At 39.2% G+C, this 25,545-nt stretch overlaps 1 protein-coding gene across 7 annotated transcripts in view; it reads left to right on the top strand.

Moving 5' to 3' along the window:
- The first annotated feature begins 818 nt into the window (after positions 1–818).
- The window catches only part of MEGF11 (multiple EGF like domains 11), a 293,642-nt gene continuing 268,915 nt past the window's right edge, over positions 819–25,545 (top strand). For 5 of the 7 annotated variants that reach the window (XM_069798622.1, XM_069798618.1, XM_069798621.1 and 2 more), the window contains exon 1: positions 820–1,041. The gene's annotated coding sequence lies outside the window, so the exon portion shown is untranslated. Of the gene's footprint in view, positions 1,042–25,545 lie in introns of all 7 variants that reach the window. The other 2 variants (XM_069798623.1, XM_069798620.1) reach the window with 1 other exon arrangement.

Genomic DNA, 25,545 nt, shown 5'->3' with positions numbered 1-25,545 from the left:
ACAGTCAGAGCTGCATGTGTTTGCCCATGTCTGCATGCCCATACAACGGCGTGCGTGCGTGTAGTTGCAAACTGAGGCACCTTGAAATGGGTCCAGAAGTTTGCATGATCTCCCGCTAAGCACATCCGTGGAGTTTGATAGGTCTCTGCTCTGGAGATCCCGTTCTTTCAGCTGCAGGAGGCAGGGAGCCTTGTGGTTTTTTTTTTTCCCCATCTCCTACCCTCTGCTGAGCCGCCAAGTGTTTCTGCCTCAGCTATAGAGTTTGCTTCCTCATTCCCATCTGCACTGTTCGGGCGGCAGCCTTGGGATGCCGGGGTGTCGGTCTGATTCTTTGTCCTCTTAGTCTATTTAAGGTATTTTAATTGAATCGGGCGGAGAGAAGAAAAACCCAAACCACATACACAAACCCCAAGGCTTCAGGACTTGATCCCCCTTCCCCCAAACAACAAATGGTTAAATAAATAACGAGATGCCAAACCAGCCATCACCAAACGAATAAGCCAAAAATCAGCGTCAGCACCGCAGGAAACGGGAAAGTTTCTGCGCTCTGAAGCTGGCCCCGTGGTACCGCGCGTAAATGCAAGAATCCAGGGGGAGGGGAGCGGAGCGCGGCCCCAGCCCGGCGTTGCGGGAGCCGGGGCTGCACTGGCGCGCCCAGCCCTGCATCCCGGAGCGACAGCCCGAGAGATGCTGCTGTGACTTGGTTCTGCGCTGGGAAATGAACGGCTCCGAGCCCCCACCCCCGTCTCCTCCCTCCTCCTCCTTCCCCCTCCCTCGGGTCCTGCGGGGAGGCGGGCTTAAGGTGGGTCGTGTGGCCGCGGTAACTTTCCTAACAGAGCCAAAGAGGCGCCCGGAGTCCCCCGCAGCAGCATCGCCTTCCCGTCCTGGGCAGCGGCACCAGCGCGGTACACGCGTGCGAGCGGCCCCGGCTCGGCCGTTGCAGCCCGGGCTGCCGCTCGCCGCCTCCCGCCGCCGCCTCTCGCAGCGTCGCGCAACCGCCGCCGCCGCAGCCCCACGGATCCGGCCCCGGGTCCTGCCGAGGTAGGTGCGAGTCGGGACAGGGACTGAGCGCTGCGGGGGACGCGGCGCCGGAGCCCCTGTGTATGCAGCTGCGGCCCCCCACGCCCCGCTTGTTCCTGGCGCCGCTGCTGCGGGGCAAGGAGCTCCCTTTGCACCCACTGGCTGCAAGGGAGGAAGCCCCCTTCCCTGCTCCTCCGGGAACTGCCCAGGCATCCAGGACGAGCCGGGGGGAGGCAGTCTCTCTCCAGCCTCCCGTTTCTGTCCCTCCCCTCGATCTTTCTTTGGGTTCTCGTCGGTGATTTTGGAAGTGCTGATCGAGGAGATATGTGTGTGGGTGAGATCTTACGGCTTTATTAGGACTCTCCCCTAACAGCGCTTCTCTCGGAAGCCGCCCCCCCACCGCATGGTTTACTGGGGTGTTGTGTCGGCACGAACTTTCTTCTGGTTGCAGGAGGCGGATTTGGTCCCCGCGTGTCCCCGTCCTCGGGCTGCTGCTCTGCGCGGGCGAGTGGAATTGCTGCTCGGGTCGTAGCGGCTTCCCTTGTCTGTACTTAACAGGGCTCGTGATGAAGAGGGTCTTTGGAGCAGGGAGAGGCACGAGGGAGAAGTTGCAGGATGCAGTGTGTAAGTGACGCCTCTTTCTTGAGGCTGGGGAGCTAGCTGGTGGAATCTCACTCTCGCTGGTGCTACTCGCTGCTGCCAAACATTCCCTTCTTTTGCCTAGGGAGGACTCTGGCCACCCTGCCAGATGGTTCTTAACAAAGAGAGAGAAGTTTGGGAGTGTCGGGATATCAGCTCCCAAATTCAATGCTCAGCTGAGATCCTCAGGTGACAGCACAGAGTTCTGATGCCTGTGTTTATTAATATTAATCTGCAAGCACCGGGCATCTGTTTCGCCCAGAGAGGTGGGCAGATCAATATTTTGTGAAACCAAGGCAGCCATCTCTCAGAGTATCACAGGGGTTGGAGATTTAAATAGCTGCGGTGATCACTAAATACTATGAAGGCTGGGGTCAGCGCCCCACCCCACCCCCACACCCCCGGGAGCAAAAAAGTCCAGAGTTAACTAAAAGGAAGTCTACAGTTTGTATCTTTATGACCTCCTGGTTTAGAACATAAGTAACATGAATTATGAATGAACTAGAATGTAGCAGCCTTCCTATCCTGTCAAATGGGGGAGACCCCCAGTCATGCTCAGTCCTGTATTTTGATAAGAGAAATCTCAAGTCAGGTGATTGGATGTTATGTCTCTTAATTTCACATTATGGAGCTAATAAATTCTGCGGAGATTTCTGCTGGGATATCCAGGTCTCAGTCCAAATCCTGCCCATTCTGTTAGACTTCTCTTAGAGTGCAGCCAGAGCTTTTCTGTCCCTCTCTTTGTTTGGACCTTCCTTACATGTCCACTTTGTTATTAAATCCCACAAGTTTTCCTTCCCAGAGTAATAGCTGATGGATGGATTCTTTTACATATATTGCCTTGCTTATGGTAGTGCTAAGTAAAGGTGAGTAAACCAACTAAACAGTCCCATAATAGGATTTGATTTTTTGTGATCTTTTTACAGACTGAGGATCTGGTCTTGCAAAAGCTTATGAACAAGTTTGCATTCATGGGACCTGGTCTGGAGTCTTTAAAGTTAGTGCGAGGCACCTGAATTGGCTTTGCATTAGGACAATAAATACTAATAAGCACATGTGTTTAAGGATAATGATGTTATGTTTGCAAAATTAGTTTCAATGCAAGTGCATGAAGTTGTATTTGTCAGTAACAACCTCTGGAGGCTTCTTCAATGTTCAAACTGTTGAACTTAGTTTTCTTTCTGCTTCTTCTTACTATCTGAGTAAATTTGTTACAGAATTGTGAAAGTTTTATGGTGAAAGTGTTCAGTGTTTCAGCATATGCAACATTGAAAATGGTCATGTGGTGACTGTATGTTTTTCAAAATAAATTTTCAATGTTGTCTTTCTTTCTAGTCACCCAGTCATCTACTTTATAAAATTTTGTAATTTTAGTTAAAAAAAAAAAAATTGACTGAGGTGAAATATACAATATTAGGAATGCATTATTTTACTCCTGTTTTTTACTTATTGAAAAAGGGCTGATTTGGTCTCTTGTTTTTACAATTAAAAATACATTAATAGGAAGAAGTATCAAATAGAAGCCAGTGTTCTCTTTTAAGAAGCTGCATGTCTGTAAGCATATTTACTATGAATGGGGCTTTCAGCCATTTTTACTTTGAATAATCCATCGTGCTTTAAACGCTAGGCAGCAGAATTAATATTTAAGCAAATGCATACAGCAAAACTATAAATCTCTGAAAACAGTTAATTATACTGGAACTGTGAAAGTACCTTCAAGTACAGCCTGTATAAACTATTTCTCTGTAGTGTGATCACAATTCTTGCAAACCTTTTATCCTTGTCTGTAAAATCATTTCTAAATTTGTGCTTCTACAAAGCATGTGCTTGGTTATTGTTTTCAAACCATGTGGTTTGAGCTACTATTTAAATATAATATTTATGATACTACTTTGGTTGTTCAGCTTAAAAAGAGAAGTGCTGCATACCATTGCATGCTAAAAAGCTACTATATAATTACTACTTTTTGCAGTACTGCTGTGCAAATCTCTGGGGTGGGAATTTAAGTGGAGACCTTATACAGTTCACAGTTACTTTATATAAAAGCTATAAGGTCTTTTTCCTGAAACATGGGGACTGCAGGAATTGGGGAGTGTGCAAGTATGGTTCCTGCACTAGTTTTAACTTTCTAATTATTGCAATGTGTATGCTTGCCATTGGCCTTCGTGTACTTCCAGGTGGATACAGAGTGTGTGGTGGGTTACCGCAAACTATCCATCTGTACCACTTTGGGTTTGAATTACCTATCTACAGACTTCGTTCTTATTGTAATTTTATGCAAATTTGTCAATTCTGGTTGCGTCTTGCAGGGGAGTGCTGCGAGGCACAGGGTTACTTACATGGCCCCTCTCTCCTTGCATATCTGTGCAAAGGAAACTGTGACATGGCAAGAGTCAGAGTCTAGTTCTGAGTCAAAGCCAAAGTCACTGGGAATTTCTCCACTGATGGTGGTGGACTTTAGACCACACTGTAGTTGCAGGTAGCATTCAGGTCTCACAGTCATCTTAGGTTCTCCAGGGTATCCTTCCTGGTTTCTAGCTACTGCTCCACCAGCATTCAGGTGTCCTGTGAGACATACGTCGTTATCTGGTGCCTGATGCAGATATCTTGGTTTTCCTCAGGTGTCTCAAATAGCACTTGGCATCCCTGTTTAGGCAACCAAGTCCTTCCCTGGCTGTCTCACATATTACTAAAAATGACTAATAGGTAAAACCTGGGATCAAGGAAATAGTTACAATTACCATTGTGAATAAATGAGTTACTCCTAGAAAGGGTTCTTCAGATGTTAATGGAAAAGATGAAAAAAATTCAACCTCATTGTTCTGTACTGTGCAGGCTGACCGTGCTGCAGTAGCTATTGGTACTTTTCTTTGCACAAAACTGATTGAAACCTCAGTGAGGAAGTTCCGTATGTTAAAGAGAGAGAGATGAAAAAGCTTGTAGAAAATTAAAAGAGCTACTCTCAAAGGAGACAAATCCCAGATAGAATCAGTTTTAAAGATTGCCAGATGAATTCAGTCACGTGATACTTCTATGTGATACCTGTGAGTGATGTACAATTGGTGTATGCATATAGAGAGGAGGAATTATGTTTGAGTTTACAAAATGTGATCCTTACCTTAGGAATTAATGATTATGTGCCAAATTCATGAAGAGAGAATATTCCAGGCCCTTGTGACGATCAGACTCAGTAGCTGTAAAACAGTGGGCTACAGCCCAGAGGATCTAAGGTATTCAGTCAGGATGTCCAAAGACAAGTCCAGAATTTTCTAAGATAAGTGTGTTTACAAACACTTGTATATGAACAGTAGTGCTAAGCCCTTCAGGCTGTTTCTCCTGTCTGTCTGCTTCTCTAAAGGGAAAGTATTGAAATTTGTATGAAAGCTTCTTTCTGAGAGAGGGAGAGAGATACACGATGAAGGTCACCACTTAGCCCACTCACAGAAATGCAGCAGGAAAGAAGAGCACATCCAACTTGCACCAGATTGCAAACAAGACCAGAACTGGTAGGCCTAACTTCTTCCTTTGCAATAAGAACTGGCACTGAGAATTTCTCCTATTAACAGCCTGACTATAAAGGCTAATGAATGAATAGAATAGGCATGAGGCTGAAATCAGATTCACTGCTAGAGATATGCTCTGCCTGGAAGAGGAGTAAGACAAAGTAGCTAAGTGAAAATAGTTCTGTGCTCTAACTTCATATACTTTGTTTTCTAGGTTTTTCAACCCAAAACATGAGCACTAATAGTCACTCTGAAAAATATTTTAAAGGGTTAAAAAGGCACCAGAGAACTGCCAGAATATGACAGCTTAAAGGTTAGCCAAGTGTGAAGTTTGTGAACAGATCCTTTTTTTTTTTCTTCTTCTTCTTCTTTTTTTTTTTTTTAATTTAACTGGTAGTTATGAGTGGAAATGGGTCCAGGTTCTCTTAAGTCCAGATATGCAGCTGAAGTTTTCCTTAACCTTTTTTCTTGGATTCCTTGTTAAGATCTAGACTTGTGCTAACCTCCTGTTTTTATCACAAGTCTTACGGTACATGATTTTTTGCAGGGTTTATGGAGTGTTGTAAACACATGAAAATCTGCTTTCTCTGGAGCAAAGAAGGTAGGAAAAAGCTGTAGAGAAACTACGAGGTGGAGTATTGGAATTCACAGTTGCCTGCTTAAGGGGCCAAAACAGGAAGATAAATTAAAAGCTCCAAAGCTCTTTAGTTAAAGGATGTAACCTATTTCTATAGATTGTACAGCTAGATAAGGTGTTTTGGGAGCATATTCTGCTTTTTCATAGGGTTTGAATCTTTAACATATCTGGTTTTGAGACAACTACTTGAGTAGTAAAAACTGTCATTTGACAAAGCCATTTTAGAGCCTTTAAAAGTTTTTAGAGGGTTTGGTACAAATATTTCTCCCTTTTTTTTTTTACCAGTGTAAAACATGGAAGTATACTGATATAAAGCCAGTGTAAGCATGAGGAGAATCAAGTTCTTTATCATGCTTTTAAAATCTACCAAGTGAGGGAAGCATGGATGATTTGTAAGTAGTCGACTGGCATATGGTACCATTATGATAACATCATGTTCACAGCACTTTCCAGATTGATATACAACCTTTCTAAAATAAGCTCAGTAGAAAAAGAAAAAAGAATGTAAAGTCATTTAGCAGCCAACATGCTTTTGGTAGCAGCGTAGGACACTGGTAGGTGACTTCACTGACACTCAGTTTGTCAAATGAGTTGTGCATCGTAGTCTAGTACCTAGACAGGCAGTCACTCCAGAAAACTGCCGTTGCACTTTGTACGCTGGGGTCTGATTCGTGCTTTCTTAATTCACAATGAACTGCTGCATTCATTTTCATTCCATGCAGTCTTGGCGAAGTCATGGGGGTTAGCACAAGGTATAGAATTTGTTTCTCAGGAGGAAGTCCAGTATTAAGCCCTTTGTTAGCAGTATAAGGAGAAAGGCTGGGGTTATCTGGGGATGGAGACTGAATTATGCTCTAGTTCTGGATGGAAATATCTAGACTGAGATTGAAACTGTCTCATTGACATGCTGTGTCATTTATGATTCTCAAGGAACAGTAAAATCATAAATATCCTTAGAAACAGGAGCCTTGACAAGACAAACTATGGCAATGTTTCACTATTCAAAGGGGTTTTATCTACTTGCCACAGCTAGCTTAATTCTATTAAAGAATTAAAACAATGATACTTTATATGTCATTATTATAGCATAAATTATAGTTTTGTTTGCCTCCATTTAAATGTAAAAGCTGTAAATATCACTTTAAAGAAGTACTGGCTGATTAATTTGAAATCGTATTAACTTCTGTGTGTTAAAATGGATAAGGCGAATCAAAACCATTAAAGTTATAACACCTACCATTTTTCAAACTTAGTAAAAATGTCCAGTGTAGCCATGTTCTTCATCCCTTCTCCTCCTCTAATTTCCTTTTTTCTGCATATTTCAGGTAGGCATTTTATCAACCAAACAGGGCCAATCAGTTATTTTATAGATACAATTCAAGCATCAGAAAATTTACTTCTCAGTGTTATTATGCATTGCCTTCTACAAAACACCATGTGACTAGTCATGCACTGAATGCTAGGGAAAGAAGTGTTTTATACCAGTGTTTCTTTGCAAAGGGATTAGACATTTGGAGGCTTGTTTTTGCAGATGGTATCACCTTTAGGATGAATTGCCTTCTGGATATGATGCCTACCCCCTTCCTCCAAGGAAGTCAAGGTAGTCCTTGGTAGTCTGCTAGTCCTCAAGATGGACTAGCAGACCAGACTAGGCCAGGCATCTAACTTTTGGATTACTCAAATCTGGTGAAGTGAATCCCACCCTTTCATAATAATGCTTAGTTTCCATTTTACTTGTGAAGAAAGGTAAAAAGATTGAAAACTTTATTGTAAATGAATGAATGAATGAACAAATTTGAAAATTATCATTTTATCTAAACTGAGCTTTAGTTTAGACATGATGTGTTTTGACAGCTGTAGTGTTAAAGCAGGACAGAGCTGTGCATGTATCTTATATGGAGTACAGGGCGAGGTTTTTGCTGTTTTACTGTAAGCTTTCCCTGAATGAGGATTTTTGGATGTAGCCCTAACTGTGACCAGGTAATGTTACAACAGGAAATATCATTGTACTTAGTTATGTAGAATTTTGTTTTGGGGAGCGAAGTACAGTAACAGCAGTCACTGACTAGAACTACTGATAATCACTTTTCCAGAAGACTGCAAAAAACTTGAAAAGTAAGTGCTCCAACAAATCAGTCGTCTTTAGTGGTGGTAAGTGTAAATTACAGTAAGAAGTTCTTTTGGTTTGGAGTCTTTGGTGCCATTATAGCTGTCATTAATTGTGTATTACGTGTTTGAAAGGAAAGTCATCAGTAGCCTATAGGATGTATTTACATAGGAATTGAGGATTGATTAGATGCAGTCTCTGCAGTGAGGGCTACTGGGAATAAGTCACAGAAATTACAACAGTGGTAAATTATATTTACAAAATATTCATTTATAGTAAATAATGATGGTCAAATATACAGAAAGATTTGTATGCTACAAATGGAAGGACTCATTTGCATAGTACTGCCTGTTGCAGGAGATGTTACCTAGCACTGGATTGTAAACTCTTCAGGACAGAAGTTGTGATTTATGTAAAATGAGGTCTGTCGAATGACAAAATATCATCTGCTGTTTGTGGTCAGAAGATAGCAAAGTATCAGTTAACAAACGAATGAATGCAGTGTGTGCTCTTAACAATTGAGGCAGCTGCTATGTCCATTCCAATCCACAGGAATTGTGAAGTTTTATTTTTCTTAATATTTTTAAAAAATTTATTTATATTGTACCACTTTGGCTAATAAAGATGTAGGTGGAATTTATTTCTCAAGATATGTTCCATAGGATTGTCTGTGGATGATGCGAGAGCAGCCTAGAAACTGAGCTTGTTCCTCTTGCTCTGATCTGTAAAATGCAAAAAATGTGGGAACTCTGAATAAGGGGCAAACAATGTTAAACAAGAAAGACAATGGAAAATAGCTTGGCAGGCAGAGGTGTGTGGGTAGGAACGATATGGAAAGTCACTTCTGTATGGAAAAGAGCAAGAAAAAGAAACACAATTAGGAAAATAAACAAGAGGGGACGAAGAGACAACTAAATAAAATTCAGCAACAGATAAAAGGTTCACCCAGAAATTACTGAGTTAAATGAGAATGGTAAAGTGAGGAATCAGATCTGTGTATGGTGTGCAAAATCCTTTTGCTTGACAGAACGAGAAACAGAAACAAGGAGAAATCGTTAGCAGGATGCTGCTGCACTGATTAACGTCCAGCATTTAATGCTGATGGTTCTAGATAATCCAGGCATCCTCTTAATTTTTTTTAGCAGATGCTTTTTCCCTGCTCTCTTATTTTCCTGCAGGTCTTTCCTTTGTCTTATCCTCCCTAGCATTCTTTTAGGCTTTGTTTAAGGATTAAGTTTTCCACTTGAAGGGCAGCTTGATAGAACATTAGGCAGAGGACAATTTTAGGGTCTGTGTTCTCCGTAGTAGAGAGCTAAGTTTAGGTGGTTTCTTCTGTATGCAGGCATTCAAAAAAGATGAGACCAACTTAAAATAATGTGTACTGGAAGCAGAATATAGACTCGTAGTTCTGTTGACTTTTGTAAAAGAAACATATTTGCACAGGTACTCTAGAATGAAATAGGCTCTGACTTTCATACACAACCTACCAATGTGTAGCCTACTGAAGGTGAAGGCAAATATGTATTCTGAGCTTGCAAAAGTGCTGTTGTGGTGTAAATTTTAGTAATATAACACACTAATTACCTGAAGGGATACATAAATATTGTTAGGATCTGATTGTTCTGTCCAGCTGAATTGTACTTGAAGCAGCATCCAGAAAGAGGAAGGACTGATCTCTCAGTGCTACTTTTCCACTTCGTGATGAAACATGGCCTCAGTTTGGCCATCGTTGTAAACTTAACAGACCCTGCTGCCTGTGTGCTCCTGCTCCACTGTGTACTGCTATGACCTGCCTGGTATTCTCCAAGTTTCTCTGTGTCTGGCTTCAGCAGTGCAATCCTCAGCTGCCTTTCAGTTGCGGCTTTCCAGTTTTGGGGTTTTTTTTTAGGATCTGGTAGTCAACAAACATCTCACTGGTGTTTGGAATAATGGGAGTTTGGGAGTTTACTGGTGACAGCACCAAAGAGAATAACTAGAGGGAGCAAAAGGAATTCAACTTAATTCTGGAAGAGGAAGTAGTACAAAAGGAGGACATAAAACTCTGAAAGGGTATGTGGATGTATCTTTAGGCACTTACACGTTTCAGAAAGCTAGGAATGTAATCGTACAAAACAAGGATGTAATCTTAAAAAACTCCAAGGATGTGGAGTCTCCATCTTTGGAGCCCGGACACTGTCCTGGGCAACTGGCTCAAGGTGGCCCTGGTTGAGTAGGGGGATTGGACTAGACAACCTGCAGAGGTCCTTTCCAACCTCAACCATTCGGTGACTGTGTGAAATTGGGATGAATTAAATAGTTAACAGTTGTCACTGAAAAGTGAACAAACCTGCCCAGTATTCTTTCATGGATGCTCAATTCACTAGAAGACATTACTAGAGTTCTTGTTAATGCTTCTGGATTGTTTGGGGGCTTTTTTCGGGTTGGGTGGGTTTTTTTGGTTTTTGTGGGTTTTTTGGGGTTTTGTTTGTTTGTTTGTTTGTTTGTTTCATTTTGCCATTGCCAACAGGGAGCATTATACATTTGTTAGCACTGGATTTACTTCAGTGAACCCATTTAGGAACATTGACTCACTTTACAAAAAGGTTACTTTTTTCATTTAAAAGTGGCTCTTTTCCATATGCTGGGGTGCTTGCATACCACTTGTTTATTACATCGCATGGGAAAAATAAAAAGTAATATAAAGTCTTAGCTCTTGCATTAGAGTTCTGGTGAAGAAATTGTGTAAATCAGTATGCATAAAAATATCGCTGTTAGGAGGCTATGTTGTAAATTATAAGTTTGACTCCTTGTATGTGAGGGTTAGTACATCTACTCTCATAAATCATTCTGGTTAGCAGTGTGAAGAATGCAGTCTTAAAAACTTATGTCACTTCAGGTAAATTCTTAAGCCACAGTGAGCAAGATCTTCTTATGAGCAGATATGATCCCCATTTAGACCATCTGATCCACTCGAAGAGCAAGCAGTGCTTGAGTGTTTGCATTTCATACTGAAACCCCAGATGCTAGTCAGACTCTTTCTTTCTTTCCAGCTAACATCTTGGACATCTGTGTATGAATTAAAAGAAGTCTTGTGTTGCATGTTGCCCGTCTGCAAAAAAACCCCCAACTTTGATACAAATAAGTATTTTCTTGCATTAGCATAATAGCTTGTTATTCATTATGTAGGAATTCATAATGGACAAAGGATTCTTCTCATCTAGCTAAAACTAATTATTCAAAGGCATCAGATACTAGGCTGTTTGGAAATAGGGTATGGTGGTCTTCATGCCATTCTCCTTCATACTGTAATATTCTTTTTTTTTTTAATGGTATACAAGACTTAAATTTATACAGTGTATGCCAAAAATATAATGTAGTCTCTGTGTTGCTCACTAGTGTATTGTAACATACATTCATAAATTTGCTGTATGAAGGACATCACTTTTTATTGTTTTCAGCCTCTATCAGAGCTGAGTTTTCAAACCTGAACTCAAACTAAGTCCACAGTGATGGCAGTTGGGATATTCAAAGTGCTAGCAGTTGGGATATTCAACTGCACTTCAGTCTTGCTGTTCTTTTGAAGATGAGACTTCCATCAGAGATGTGTAGGACAGTAAGTTTTTTAGGACAAACAGTTCCTTTGGATGTCTTTACATAATATATAGGCCTTCATTCTGCTTGAGATGTTTGAGCACTTTAGTAAATTTGTTATTAAGTAATAAATGTTATGGTTACTGTTGTTTATTGGATAAATCTACTGCCAGAAAGAGAGATGTGTTACAGAATCAGGAAAGGTGAAGACTGTTCTTGGCTTTGTCAAAGACTGCCTCCAGTATCAGTGCCTTATATTTTCTGGGAATACTAATGCTCCTGATATTTTTTTAATCTTAATATATTTGTAGAGTGCTCCAAGATCCTGGGCAAAGTTCTTGTGAGTACTGTATGCATCCCTAGGCGAATTAGTCTTATATTAGCTATAGACTAGTCTACCCTGCTCATTTCTCTTAATTTTATGGAGGTGACTGCTGTCAGTTGCTACTAAGTCCAAAGCCAATTAGTTTTGTTCCAGTTTGTTGCTATATTTTGTGCAATTGGTTGACAATAGTTTCATTCCAGAAGACCTGATTGTATATCAGTTTTCTCATCTATCTGAAGTCTGCTTGAAAATAGAACTGGATATCTAAGCAAACTTTTATTGTCTGATAAAATCATATTGGACTTTCCTTCTAATTTCTAATCAAGCAGAAGCCTTTGTAAAAAGGAAAAAAATGTTGGGAACAGGAGAAACACTGTTTCAAGAAACTATTTAATGTTAGGTCATGTGTGGCACCATTGATTTTACTCAAAGTACTGCAAAAGATGAACACAAACACAAAATAATGTTAATTATTTAAAGTATTGCTTGCTGTAATAGAACTGTAAGATACATGCATCTCTTCTTCAGATGGGACAGGATCTATTTTTGAACCAGTGTTTGAAGTTAGCTAGCCAGGTGTCTGCTTCTTCAACTTTTGTAACACTTAGGTGAGTAATTAATGGCCTAACCCAAAACCAGCCGAAGTCAATTGGTATATTTTAAAGGACTCAGAGTTTGGGCCTAAGTAAGAGGCACTACGTTTGTAAATGGTGCTCATAGTGTTATTCAAATATATTTAAATTAAATAAGATTCTGTGACCTAATTTAAAAAAAAAAACAACAAACAAAACCCAACAAAACCAAACCAAACAACTTGTTTTAAAAAGCAGCATATAATGAAACCCCTAAATGCATTTCTAAATATGTAAATTCTGTTAAAGTCACATTTAGATCTATGTTCCCTTAGTCAAGCCACTTCCTCACAATGTATGCTCTGCTAATCAATATCCAAATAGAAAGACATTGAACTTGCAAATGATGAGGCACTCCTTGGGTTTCTCCACTTACTCCCTAAAGCTTCATGTCAAATACAGTAGACAAATCTTCACATCTAAGTAATTCATCTGCAAATGGTGGAAACAAGAGGAGGAAAAAAAAAGAAAAAGTTGTTCCATGCTAAAATACAATAATGCATTAAAATTAATCAATTTCCTCCTGCTGGGGAACCATCATTTAGAAAACATTTTAATTACCAAAACTGAATAATGGGATCAGTATTTTTAAGAAGGTTGGATTCGCCCTACTGAGCACTGGAGAATCCTCTTCACAGGAGCCCATAAAAACATTGCTGTTTTCAAGTTGCTACTTTCAATCATAATACTTCTGGGGAGAAATCTGATTTTTTCACAGCAGCTTTTGAGGAAAATGTCGAGTGGACAGCAGGCATGTGTTAACTATTCTGTGCCCAGAGCACAGCTTTGCATGCACTCTAGCATTTCTTTTTCTTTTTTTTCTTTTGGATGAGAATTTATTGTGCATTACTTAACACATATCTGAAGTCAAATTTTCAAGCCAAAGTGTTTGGCTGCAACAACAGACAGTGTTGTAATGTTGTAAAAATAGCATTCTTGTGTCTATGTACACCCTAGCAATGAACAGAAGCTTGCAGAAATAAGACAGCCTGGTCCATTGTCTTGGCTAGAAGTGGTGTTCAGGGAGAATGTTCATGGCTATTACATTAGGTATAATGACTTTGACTTTCAGAATTTGCCATGGAAGAGCCTCTTTTTCCCTCTTTGATGCCTAAGGATCTTGGTCTCCAGCTCTGGTTTCATGGGAATTTGTCAGAGATCCGAATGCTAATCAGAGACATGACTCACTAATTGTAGAGCATATGGTGACCGCCAAGGAATAGCCACTACCTGGCCATCTGGGAAAGTTGTAGGAGACTGTAATAAAAAAATGTGTTTGTAGCAGAAGTGTCTTCACATATATGGCATATATTTTAGTCTAAAACAGTTTATGTCACTTATAATATTCTTCTCCTATTAAACTGTGGAAGCTTTGCTTTCCTGTAAAAATGGCATGGCAGGCACATAGTCATGTTTACTAATTTTGCTTAAGTTTCTGTGGGTGATGGGTAACACTCATGCGAAGATGTGGCTGATACTGTTTAATATCTGCATCCTAACTGCAAAGCCCTCTCATAAGTCCTGCAACTGAGGTGACTTAAAGGGTCTCTTTAAGAATACATTTCACAGTAAGATGACAGAAAATTTTGTATAGCATATATTTATACTGAGGCCAAGTGAGAACTGATATTAGTCATGGGAGGGAAGCCATTGTTTTGCAAGGATGTATTGCAACTTTTCTTTCACAACACTGGACATTGCTCAGCAAAATAGTTAGTTAAATGGCTACCTGGGTGCCTGCTGAAGATTTAGTCACATTAAACTTTAAAGATAAGCATACACTTAACAACTTTGCTGAAGCTGCCCTGCATGAATTTCAGGAAAATTTACACTGACTGGGGTCTTCAGTGTGTGCTTAGACTAAGCTTGTATCTTAATACTTTGCTGAATCAGGATATTAAGTTTGCAAAGAAGACTAAAATAGATTCACTGAGAATGATGTAAATCTTTATGTTCACAGTAGGGCACACAAGTGAAGCTGAATACCCTAGTAATAAAAGTACCTTGTAACTTGTGGAATGAACAAAGTTCCCAAAATGGTTATTACATGCTGTATTTTCTGTTTTGGGTTATTGAAATAGAATTACTGAGAATTAAGTTGTATAAAAGGCATTTTCTTTTTTATTTTCATAATTATTCTGTCATCCACATAAAACTTTTTTGTATCTTGAAATAGTCTTGGTTGGTACTGAAAATTGCTGTAGGATAAGTAAAACCAGTCTAATTGAGATTCATAAATCCACTTTTTAACAAGTACAATTAGGAATAGTTATTAGAGACCAGCTGGAAAACATTAGGGATAAAAATTTACCATAGGAGGTTTTTTATGTGTTTGAAACATTGTTTGATACCAAAACCCTAAATTAGATCACCAGAGAAATGAACCTGCTATTTAAAATCTAATTTGTACACAGAAAGTTAATTCTGAATATTCCTATTGATAAAAATTTTATTATTAGGTCTTGTTAAACTGCCTGTTTTTAATGGAAGTCTGACTTTTACAATGCTTTTCCTATAATTAAAATATGAGAAGTAGCAACCTGATTGTACTGAATGCATTTGTGTCCAGTGGCTGTGTAATAAACTTTGATGCTAGTCAATTCTGTTCTCTATTATGATTTTGGAAAGTAGAGAAGTTTGTTGGGCCTAATTCCAGCCCAACTGAATTCAAAGGAATTGTTCAGTTAGTGAGTTCTGGATGAACGTTTTAGGAACCGAAGCACAGATTTTCAAACATGTTAGCATATAGCTTGACACCTTGGGGAGATAGGAAAGAAGTAATTCAGTGAGACTATCTCCCACTAAGGAACTCTATACCAGTATGTAACAACATAGCAATGGCTGTGTTGGGTCAGATCAAGAATTTTTCTAGTCCAGTTCTCGGTCTTCAGCTGTAGCACATAGCAGTGGCAAGCCCACAACAGTACTTTTGTGAGTATTCTCCTAGTTAGTCTTCCTGGGCTCTTTCTAGAGTTGGTGCAGAGAAAGAGAGGCTGCTCTAGTAGCAGAGTCGGAACAGAAGACTAGCTTTGATATGGTGTGTAGTCCTGCAGACCAGCCTTTTTAAACTGGAGTTTGTCTTTGTGTGTTCCCTTGTTACTGGCATGACTTTCACAATCACTTCAGTATCTAAGACTCAACTTTTTCAATTCTGATTTTTTAAAAGAAAAAACCCTACTTTTGAGAAAATTTATTTATTTATTAAGAATTTATTAATATTTTTAATTATTCCACCAAGGAAACCATTCTAACAAGTAATTTATGTTGGCTATGTATAATATGCAATCACTGCTCAATAGAGGAAATTACGATATGTGGAAAATCCTTCCTCAAACTTATGGTTGAGTTTTCACATTACTACTGTTGCAATTCAGGCTTTATTTTGGAAGTGCTGTTGCAACAAAGAGAGAATGCTTTTAGCATAATTGAACTGAGTGTCTTAAAACAGCATCTCATCAGTCAACTTTGAAATTTTTCTTTTTATTTGTGGTTAATTGTATTTCCCTCCTGGAAAATTGGACAAATCAATGTAAATGAAACAAGATTATTATTTTTTTTTTTAGGATAAATAGGTAAATACTGTTAGCCATAATAAGCCATCTGTGAACAATACAAATCAAGGATGTAAATTCACTGCAGTCAAATGTTTTATACCACTGATAAATTTGACACATTTATTACTCATCTAATTAAATTGTGCATGCAGAGCAGGCAGGAACCTAACAATATATGCAGATGTCAAATGGGTATTTAGTACACTTGTGATTAAGATCAGCTAGTTTACATCACACTGCGTTGATTTGTTATGATCAAACAAAACATGTTCAATAGAAAAGAAAATGATTCAGCCAAATTCTGTTCTATGTAAGTTTGAGTAAACTCAGTGATTTTACTGGGATAGCATGGGTGAAAATAGCAGGAAAAGAGGTCAGGAGCTGTCAGGTGTTCTCTTCTGCAGCACCTGTTTGGCTAGCAGATGCTTGCATTGAAGCTAATGCAGGGTCAGAGAACTGGTACGCAGGAAAGGGAGGATGTATCTGTGGGACACCCTATAGCAGTACCACAGGGAGCCATTAGATTGGGTACAGCAGTTGCTTGACAGAGTTTAATGGCATGTGGTATTCATATGGTCAGGTTAGAGTGTCACAGTACTTTGGAGATTAGAGATCAGTAAGACCCCAGGGAAGCTGGTAAGGAAGGCCAAACTGTACATGAATTATGTGACACTTTATGTTTAAGTGATCTTGCGAACAACATGCCTATGGAGGTGGACAGTAGAACTTTTTCACTTTCCATTTTACTTGCACAAAACCCAATCCCCACTGCCTCTTTTGTTCATTAGCTTTTCAAATACCTGCAACAACAATCAGTTACTTAGTGGGTAGGAATTAGGCTTTTTGTCAGTTCACTGCTACAACCTTTTTCATTGTGAAGTATAAGCAAAGGGAAAGAGCATCTCTGTGTCTCTTCTTTGAAAAGGACAAGGCAATTGGTTCCAGTGTTGCTCCCCTCTGGCTTGCAGCAAAGGGGAGGGAAAGTTGGGTATTCTTTAGCTGGCTTTTGTCTACCTGCATGTATAAATCAGCTAAAGCCTTAGGCTGAGTGACATACAATTCATAAGGAAGAAGAATGCAGGTCAGCAAAGAACTTGTTTATCAATTTTTTTTCTGCCCAACTTTATGAATTGGGTTACCACCTAGGAAGATGTTTTTATTTGTTATGTAATCAAACTGGTTTGTACTCGGTCCAGAGCCATTTATTTGAGGCAATTAATTACCATTTGTTATTCCTTCCAAATTTACTTTTTAAAAAATTGCATTGCCAGGGGCATTCTATTTTTGGCAAGACTAGTGTAGTGCTAAGATTGGGGTACACACATCCATATGTGTCAAATCCCTGCAGTAGCCTACTTGATTCATTGTGGAATCCTGTGAAGGCAGTTAGCACAAGGATAAATACCAGGGAAAACCTGTGCTTGCCAATAATGGAAAGCATAGATGCAAAGACTTTGCTCATCAAGCTTATAACTGGCTGGAACTCCAAAAAGTGGAATTCTAAATGTAGAGATTTTCTGACTCCAAGCCCTTAATTCTCTGTGATTTATGGCACTGACTGAGTCAGAAGAGGTAGTTTCAGAGATTTGCCATTGGGACTGTTGAGGGCTTGTAACATGAAAACTGGCATTTGGAATTCCATCCCAAACCAACTGGTACTCAGTGGTGTACCAAGACATTTGCTCCTCTCAGTCCACTCCATGTATAAACGGGCAGATACAATAAGCTTTAGAGGGATCTTTTAGCTCAGTATTAATCGGAACAATAGGCCAGAAAATAGAATGTATATGATTTACAGGACTGTGATCAGTGTTTAAGAAGGATAATCATAGATTTCAGAACTTTTGGAGAGAAAAACAGTCGTTTCTGGTGACTGTGTTTTGTTTACTACATCCAGGACTATCAAGGAATCTAGTGTGATTTCAGGCCTTTTGACTACTTTGGGCTGTGACTTCTTGAGAGTGCATGAATCTGCTTAGTTTACTGGACTGTGTCTGAAACAATAGTCTTCCTTTCTGGCCTTGCAGCCACTGAAAAGCAGATTGCTGATAAGAAGTTGGTAATATTTTAGTTCATACTAGTATGTTCTTTTAGAGCTAAAAAGCTGATGTAATTCAACAAAGACACCATTAACTTTAGCAAATTTAAACCACTACTGTAAGAGAGCATGAAACTCATCCCATGATTTGATTTTGCTGCTGTTTCAATCTGGTTAGGAGATAACTCGATAACATTTTCCAGTCAGCTTCAAATTAAATGCAAAATCTGTGTTCAACTGAATAACTTCTAACTTAGAAATAGCCAGAAATATCTTCCTCTGAATGTCCTGTGTCTGGAGGAAATTTTGTGCCTCATACAAGGGCCATGTTTTGGGCCACTGGTAAAAGAATGTACTATGACTTTGTCTTAGAAAATACACTAATTTTAATCTGAAACTCTGAGAGTACCTCTCTTAATTCACTTCCTTACAGAAGCTTGCAAAGCATTTTAAGTGTTTCTAATTTTTAGTTTGTATTTTAGTCTCCTTCTTATATGAATTCCCAGTCTATTACTGGAAGTTTGTCAAACGAAGTTGTATGTATTCCTATACTGTTTGTGTCTCCAGGTACTCTTCCTTCCAGCGCTGTGGCACCTTGTGTCCCACACACCCTGCACCACCCCCAGGCATTACAATGTTCCATATAAATTAGATTTTGTCCTGCTCTACTTTGATGATTTTATTGCTTCACTGACTTCTTCAGTGATGCACAGGAAGTGAGCATTTAGGACAAAAAGTAAGGAAGGCTTCATTGAAATGAAGATGTTAAATGTGTTTTACCATTTTTAAGAAGACAGAAGCTTACCTTCCAGTCATTTTCTAATAATGTGACTCCAGCTTTAAGCAAGTCCTGCTCTGTATATCTGACAGCAGGTCTTGTAACTAAGTGGTGGTACACATAATTGTACGTACCTTGTTTCCACACTTTTTACCTGTCAGTCTCTTTGTCAGTCTATTCCTTCTCTCTTCCTTTCTCATCTTGGATATGACTTTCTTCTCAAATTTCACCTTGCTGTTTGAACCCACTCTCAGCAGCATTTCAGTAGTGTTGTGGGACCAGTGTTTTTATTTGGTTTGTATTATGTGAATGTCAGGCTTCTTTTACTGTGTAGCAGTTTAAATGATGAGATGAAATAGAGTCCCCCTCAATGCAAGTACCCTTGTTCTTTTGCTTGAATGATTGAAATGCCTGTAAGCCAGTACTAGGGTGAAGGAAACAAAGGCAGGCATTAATACATCTGCCTTATTTATGAACTAGTTAGAACTGTGGTTTATTGACCATTCAAATTGCTTTTGGTGTAAGATTTCAGGTGGAAACATTTCATTACTGAAGATCTTGCTCTTCTTTGGAGTTACATTTTTTTTTTTCCCTGACACCACTTTCATTTTATTACAAACTTTATCTGAACAATCAAATTCAGCCCAGTATAAGACATAAGGTCTCTTCTTGCTGTGGCCAAGTTTACATGCATAATTCCTTTTAATGCATCAGTACATCAGGAAGAAAATATACCAGTTGGTGCTGTCAAAGCCTCAGCTTGAATATTAAAAAATAAATTTGTGTAGCAGGTGTACATGTATGTATGTGTTTTCAGAACATGGAAAAGCATATTTTCAAGTCATTTAAAATTCATTAGTCAAACCATATGTGTGTACTTGCTGGCTGCGTTGACCCTTATGGTTTTAGGAAACAGCTGGTTATTTGGATATAAATGTAGAACTGAGTGACAAGATGAGTGTTGTGGTTTAACCCCAGCTGGCGACTAAGCACCACGCAGCCTCTCGCTCCCTCCCTCCTGGTGGGATGGGGGAGAGAATCAGAAGAGTAGAAGTGAGAAAACTCATGGGTTGAGATAAAGACAGCTTAATAGGTAAAGCAAAAGCCGTGTGCACAAGCAAAGCAAAACAAGGAATTCATTCACTACTTCCCTATCGGCAGGCAGGTGTTCAGTCATGTTCAGAAAAGCAGGGCTCCAGCACGCGCAACGGTTACTTGGGAAGACAAATGCCATAACTCCGAACATCACCCCTTCCTTCTTCTACCCCCAGCTTTATATGCTAAGCATGATGTCATATGGTCTGGAATATCCCTTTGGTTAGTTGAGGTCAGCTGTCCCGGCTGTGTCCCCTCCCAGCTTCTTGTGCACCCTCAGCCTACTTGCTGGTGGAGTGGGGTGAGAAGCAGAAAAGGCCTTGACTCTCTGTAAGCACTGCTCAGCAGTAACTAAAACATCTCTGTATTATCAACACTGTTTTTAGCACAAATCCAAAACCTAGCCCCATACTAGCTATTGTGAAGAAAATTAACTCTATCCCAGCCAAAACCAGCACAATGAGCACATAAGATTTACATCATTTATATCCTCGTTTGAAAATGAGGACATACTTTGTAGGGATAATTTACAGTGAATTATCTTTGAACCATCGTCTGAAACCTTGGCATAATTTAAATGATGCTGTCCTGGTCATCATTAAGAACTATTTCATATTGAAATCCTCCATTATGTGAGAGAAATCTTTAGGAAAATTACACTCTTGTATAATTCTTCATGTAATTAGAAGGACTGTTCTCAGGTCTGTGAGCATGGGAGTTTAGGGAGAAAACAGGAGATAGATACACACACACACATATATAAAAGAAGGTCTGTGTGTGTGTGTGTATATATATAAAAATTTGAATATTCAATACATTTTATTTTCAGGAGTTTTGGTTCCGTATGTATTTCTTTCATTTGGTTAAAGAAAGGCCAATTTTCTTCCATATTGCTGACAAAAGTGTTCATAATAGGTATATATTTAGGTAGGTTTATCAGGTGGTACAGCACACATGACAGCAATTGGAATATCAGCAGCTTCTTTTAGATCTTTGGGTCAGTATTCAGTTTATTAAAAAGTTAATGGGAGTTGTAGGATTAAGGTAAATTTATGTCTTTTTCTAAGCACGTAGGAGAATAAAAAAAACCAAACTACACCAATACCTAAAAGTACCTATCTAAATAAATTTATAATTACCACATGAGAATTTACAATAGAATTTGTAAGTACCAAACCATTTTAAGAAGATGTAGAAAAAGGACAATAAAATAGCAGATAGGAAAAGGGAATGAAAAGACTATAGAACCTATATATTATTAATTAATATGAGAAGCTTTATGGAGGGCATAATAATCTAGAAAACAAAAATGACATTGGTTTTAGATGTGGTTAGGCTGCCTGATGTAGAATGTTTGTATTTATTGATAGATTTTCTACTTCATATTGCTTACTAATTATGGGAATAGGATGTATATTCTATGCCAAGTCCTTGTGTGTATTACAGATGAGGGTCAGGCCATTTCATAGAATTATCATCATAGAATCATAGAATGGTTTGGCTTGGAAGGGACCTTAAAGATCACCCTCTTTCAGTTTAAAACTCTTACCCTTTGTCCTATCACTACACTCCCTGTTAAAGAGTCCCTCCCCATCTTTCCAGTAGGTCCCCTTTAAGTATTGGCAGGCTGCTATAAGGTCTCCCTGGAGCCTTCTCTTCTCCAGGCTAAATAACCCCAACTCTCTCAGCCTGTCCTCATAGGGGAGGTGCTCCAGCCCCTGATCATCTTCACGGCCCTGCTCTGGACCTGGTCCCACAGGTCCATGTCCTTCTTATGTTGGGGGCCCAGAGCTGAACACAGTACTCCAGAGTCTGGGGTCTCACCAGAGTGGAGCAGAGGGGCAGAATCACCTCCCCCGACCTACTGGTCATGCTTCTTTTGATGCAACCCAGAATGCAATTGGCTTTCTGGGCTGTGAGTGCACGTTGCTGGCTCACACTCAGTTTTTCATCCACTAATATCCTTCTCTTGGGTACACTGGAATTGTTCAAGGCCAGGTTGGATGGGCCTTTGAGCAACCTGGTCTAGTGGAAGGTGTCCATGTCTATGGCAGGGGGGTTGGAACTAGGTGATCTTTAAGCTCCCTTCTAACCTAAACTGTTCTATGATTCTATGATCCACAACCTCTCTGGGTTCCTTAGATGGTCTCAAACTTGATCTTGTCCTACAGTGAGCAGCTCTTCATTTTCCCAGTTCCTGTCTCTGCCTTCTGCAACTTGGGTGGTGTGGCTGGAGCACTTGCTAGTGAACACTGAGGCAAAAAAGCCACTGAGTATCTCAGCCTTCTCCATGTCCCAGGTAACCAGGTCTCCCGTTTCCTTCCAGAGAGGGCCCACATTTTCCCTAGTCTTCCTTTTATCACCGATGTACCTATAGAAGCTTTTCTTGTTGCCCTTGATGTCCCTGGCCAGATTAATTCTATCGGGGCTTTAGCTTTCCTGACCTGATCCTTGGCTGCTTGGACAATTTCTCTGTATTCCTCCCAGGCTGCCTGTCCCTGCTTCCACCCTCTGTAGGCTTCCTTTTTGTGTTTGAGTTTGTCCAGGAGCTCGTTGTTCATCCATGCAGGCCTCCTGCCATTTTTGCCTGACTACTTCTTTGTTGGGGTGCATTGCTCCCTGAGCTTGGAGGAGCTGATCCTTGAATATTGACAAGCTTTCTTGGGCCCCTCTTCCCTGCAGTGCCTTATCCCATGGTACTCTACCAAGCAGATCCCTGAAGAGGCCAAAGTCTGCTCTCCTGAAGTCAAGGGTAGTGAGCTTGCTGTGCGCCCTCCTCGCTGCCCTAAGGATCTTGAACTCCACCATTTCATGATCACTGCAGCCAAGGCTGCCCTTGAACTTCACATTCCCCACCAGCCCCCCCTTGTTGGTGAGAACAACGTCCAACACAGCCCCTTTCCTCCTTGGCTCCTCTATCACTTGGAGAAAGAAGTTATCATCATCAACGCTTTCCAGGAACCTCCTGGATTGCTTATGCCTTGCTGAGTTGTTCCTCCCAACAGATACTTATTATTCGAGGAGAACATGTCTTGAGCATAGGCAGAAAAAATTATTGAAGAATATCACAGGAAAGCTAATCATAGTTGCAGAGAAAGCTATAAATCAATTACTTGAGCTGGTTGTGATCACACAATAAAAGGAATCACTAGAGGGGATAATTGCAGCAGCTCATTCCGGTCAAAACTGTGTTCATATGTATTCCTCATACTGACCATTTTGTTTATTTGGAAAAAACCCAAATAAATGAAAGGCTGGCTAGTTTTCACCAATATCTATACTGTACCAATAACCACTTTTAGACTAGGTATGTTAGTTGCCTTAATGAAATGCTCAGGCAATAGTAGTGAATTGCTTGCAAACTATATAGGGTCAGCTCATGCTAATTTTTACTGGAATTTCTCCTGTAAGTATTCTACAGTAATGCTTCTTCATTTTGTCACCTCTTTGTATATGGTTGCAAACTTTATAATTTCCATTATATTTTGTGGACTAATGGGAAAATGTGTCATAGAAATATACATGTCGGCTTTTAATGAATTTAAGTTTTATTTAATTATTTTTAGTTCCATGAATGGAAGTTAAAAGAGTATGTTTTAATGTTATTAACCTACTGTGCTATTTAAACTAGAACTATTAATTTAATGTAAACAATAATAATATTGCTGGTGTAAAATTTGTTGAGAAACCTGAACAGTCACTTTTGTAATGAATCTTTATTTCACTGGCAAGATATGTAATTAAAACAGATATACGTCTGTTAATGTGTCTTGCAGTTTATATGCTTTTATTTGACTGTGTTCAGGTTCACTCTGGTGCAAACGTATTACACCTAGCTGTAGTTAATGTTCTGTCAGCAAACCATATGGGATTGACAATGAGTGATCATCATGGAAGACTTTTTTCTAAGTATTGAAATTAGTATGTAATATGCAACATCTATCACAATACAAACCCATCTTTATCACCATTCCAATAAGAAGAAAATGTAAACCAAAGTTAAGGTCTTTTTTTATATTCATATATTTCTCATAAACTGTGGAACTTTCTACTCTGAGCTAGTGAAATCAATATTCTCTAACCATTTTAAAAGTCCCAGTGACCTCCTCCCTTGCTAGCAGTGTTGTTCTAGCATAGAAATGAAATCAGTTTGTGACTTAGACATGAGATTGTGAATGGCAATAATACCTTCCAGGTACAAGATGTTTGTTATGTTTGCTCTTTAGAGATGCTAGTTGAGTATGATTTTTTTTTTTTTAAAACACCAAAGAAAATAACTAACATCACTCATAGATACAAATCAGTTTATGCAAATATATTTGCACCTTATTTTCTATTTCACTTGTAAATCACATGCTCATTTGCTCTGAGCCTCTACCAATTGAATATATCAGAGTTGGGCCAATATAATTGGTGGTAAAACTCTTTAGATCTAACTGGAATCAGAACACATTTAAACATGTCACGAATTATGTGATTTCACGTACCTCTCTCACCATTTTTCCATGCTGTTCCTATGTTATGTGGCACCATTTATTCATGAAGCACGAAACTAGTGTATATTTATTGATAGGCATTGTCTTAATTTTCTGCAATATTTGTGATTTACCCCAAACATTCTTAATATCGTTCCCCTTTTGAGGTGAACAAATGCAAATAACTAATAGGATTCCACTTCTGGTAAGGAAGAGGATTTATTTTTCTAATATGGTATGACTATCAGTCAAGTGGGTTTTTTTCAGTTATTCCATTTGGTTCTGTAGCAAGTGATCTGTATTTTAAAATTGTCATGTTTTTGCAGTGAAACTCTTCACAATAATAATATGAACAAATTGTTTTCTACTTTATAAAATATTTCTATTTATTCCAGTGATGTAAAAATTTTTCTTTATTTTACTTTAAATGCTTCATGACCATTTGCCTCAGTAGAACTAAATTCTACTGCAGAAAATGTTGATAACTGCACCAATTCCAGGTGCTATGATTGATTTGATCTGCAATGAGTTACAAACCCAATGCTTAGTAGATATTGTGTGCTATTACTGTCTGCTTGGTGGGGACAAGTTAGGTATCAAATTGTTAATTCTTGTTGCAAATTGTACATGATAAAGATGTAAGTGTAGTTACTACTTCTGATGAGAAGCAGGTAAAAAACTCTTTATCTAAACAGATTGAAGGAGACAAAGTTTGGTCAAGTGTTTTTTTAATTTATTTTATTTTTTTAACTGTTTCTAGCATTTGGAAATCATAATGTTCTACATACACAAAGTTATACTGGAATATGCATATCAGATACAGACTTGGATTGTGAACCTTGTGAAATCATGTGCAAACCCAGTAATTTAAATGGTTAGTGCTGGGGTACAGTAGGAATATGCTAGGTTTTGAGGACCCTTTTAACATCTGTGTCAGGAATTGATGACCTTTGTAGTGTGCTTTTCTCAGGCAGCAGAGTATTGTTACAAAGATAAATTTACCCATGACAACTTTGTTAAATCATTTCAGATCAAAGTGAGAATATTTCTGAAATTTATATCACAGAGCTTTGCTGTGATGTTGAAAATGTTTATTTTGTTACCAAAAGCTGCTTCTTTGAAGTTGCTAATTGCATTATGTTAATATCTAAAGCATTCTCTATCAGTGTCTC

This window comes from Haliaeetus albicilla, chromosome 12, assembly GCF_947461875.1.
Source record: "Haliaeetus albicilla chromosome 12, bHalAlb1.1, whole genome shotgun sequence".
NCBI lineage: Eukaryota > Metazoa > Chordata > Aves > Accipitriformes > Accipitridae > Haliaeetus > Haliaeetus albicilla.
The sequence above is the reverse complement of the archived record's forward strand: the minus strand, read 5'-3'. Positions and strand labels throughout refer to the sequence as shown.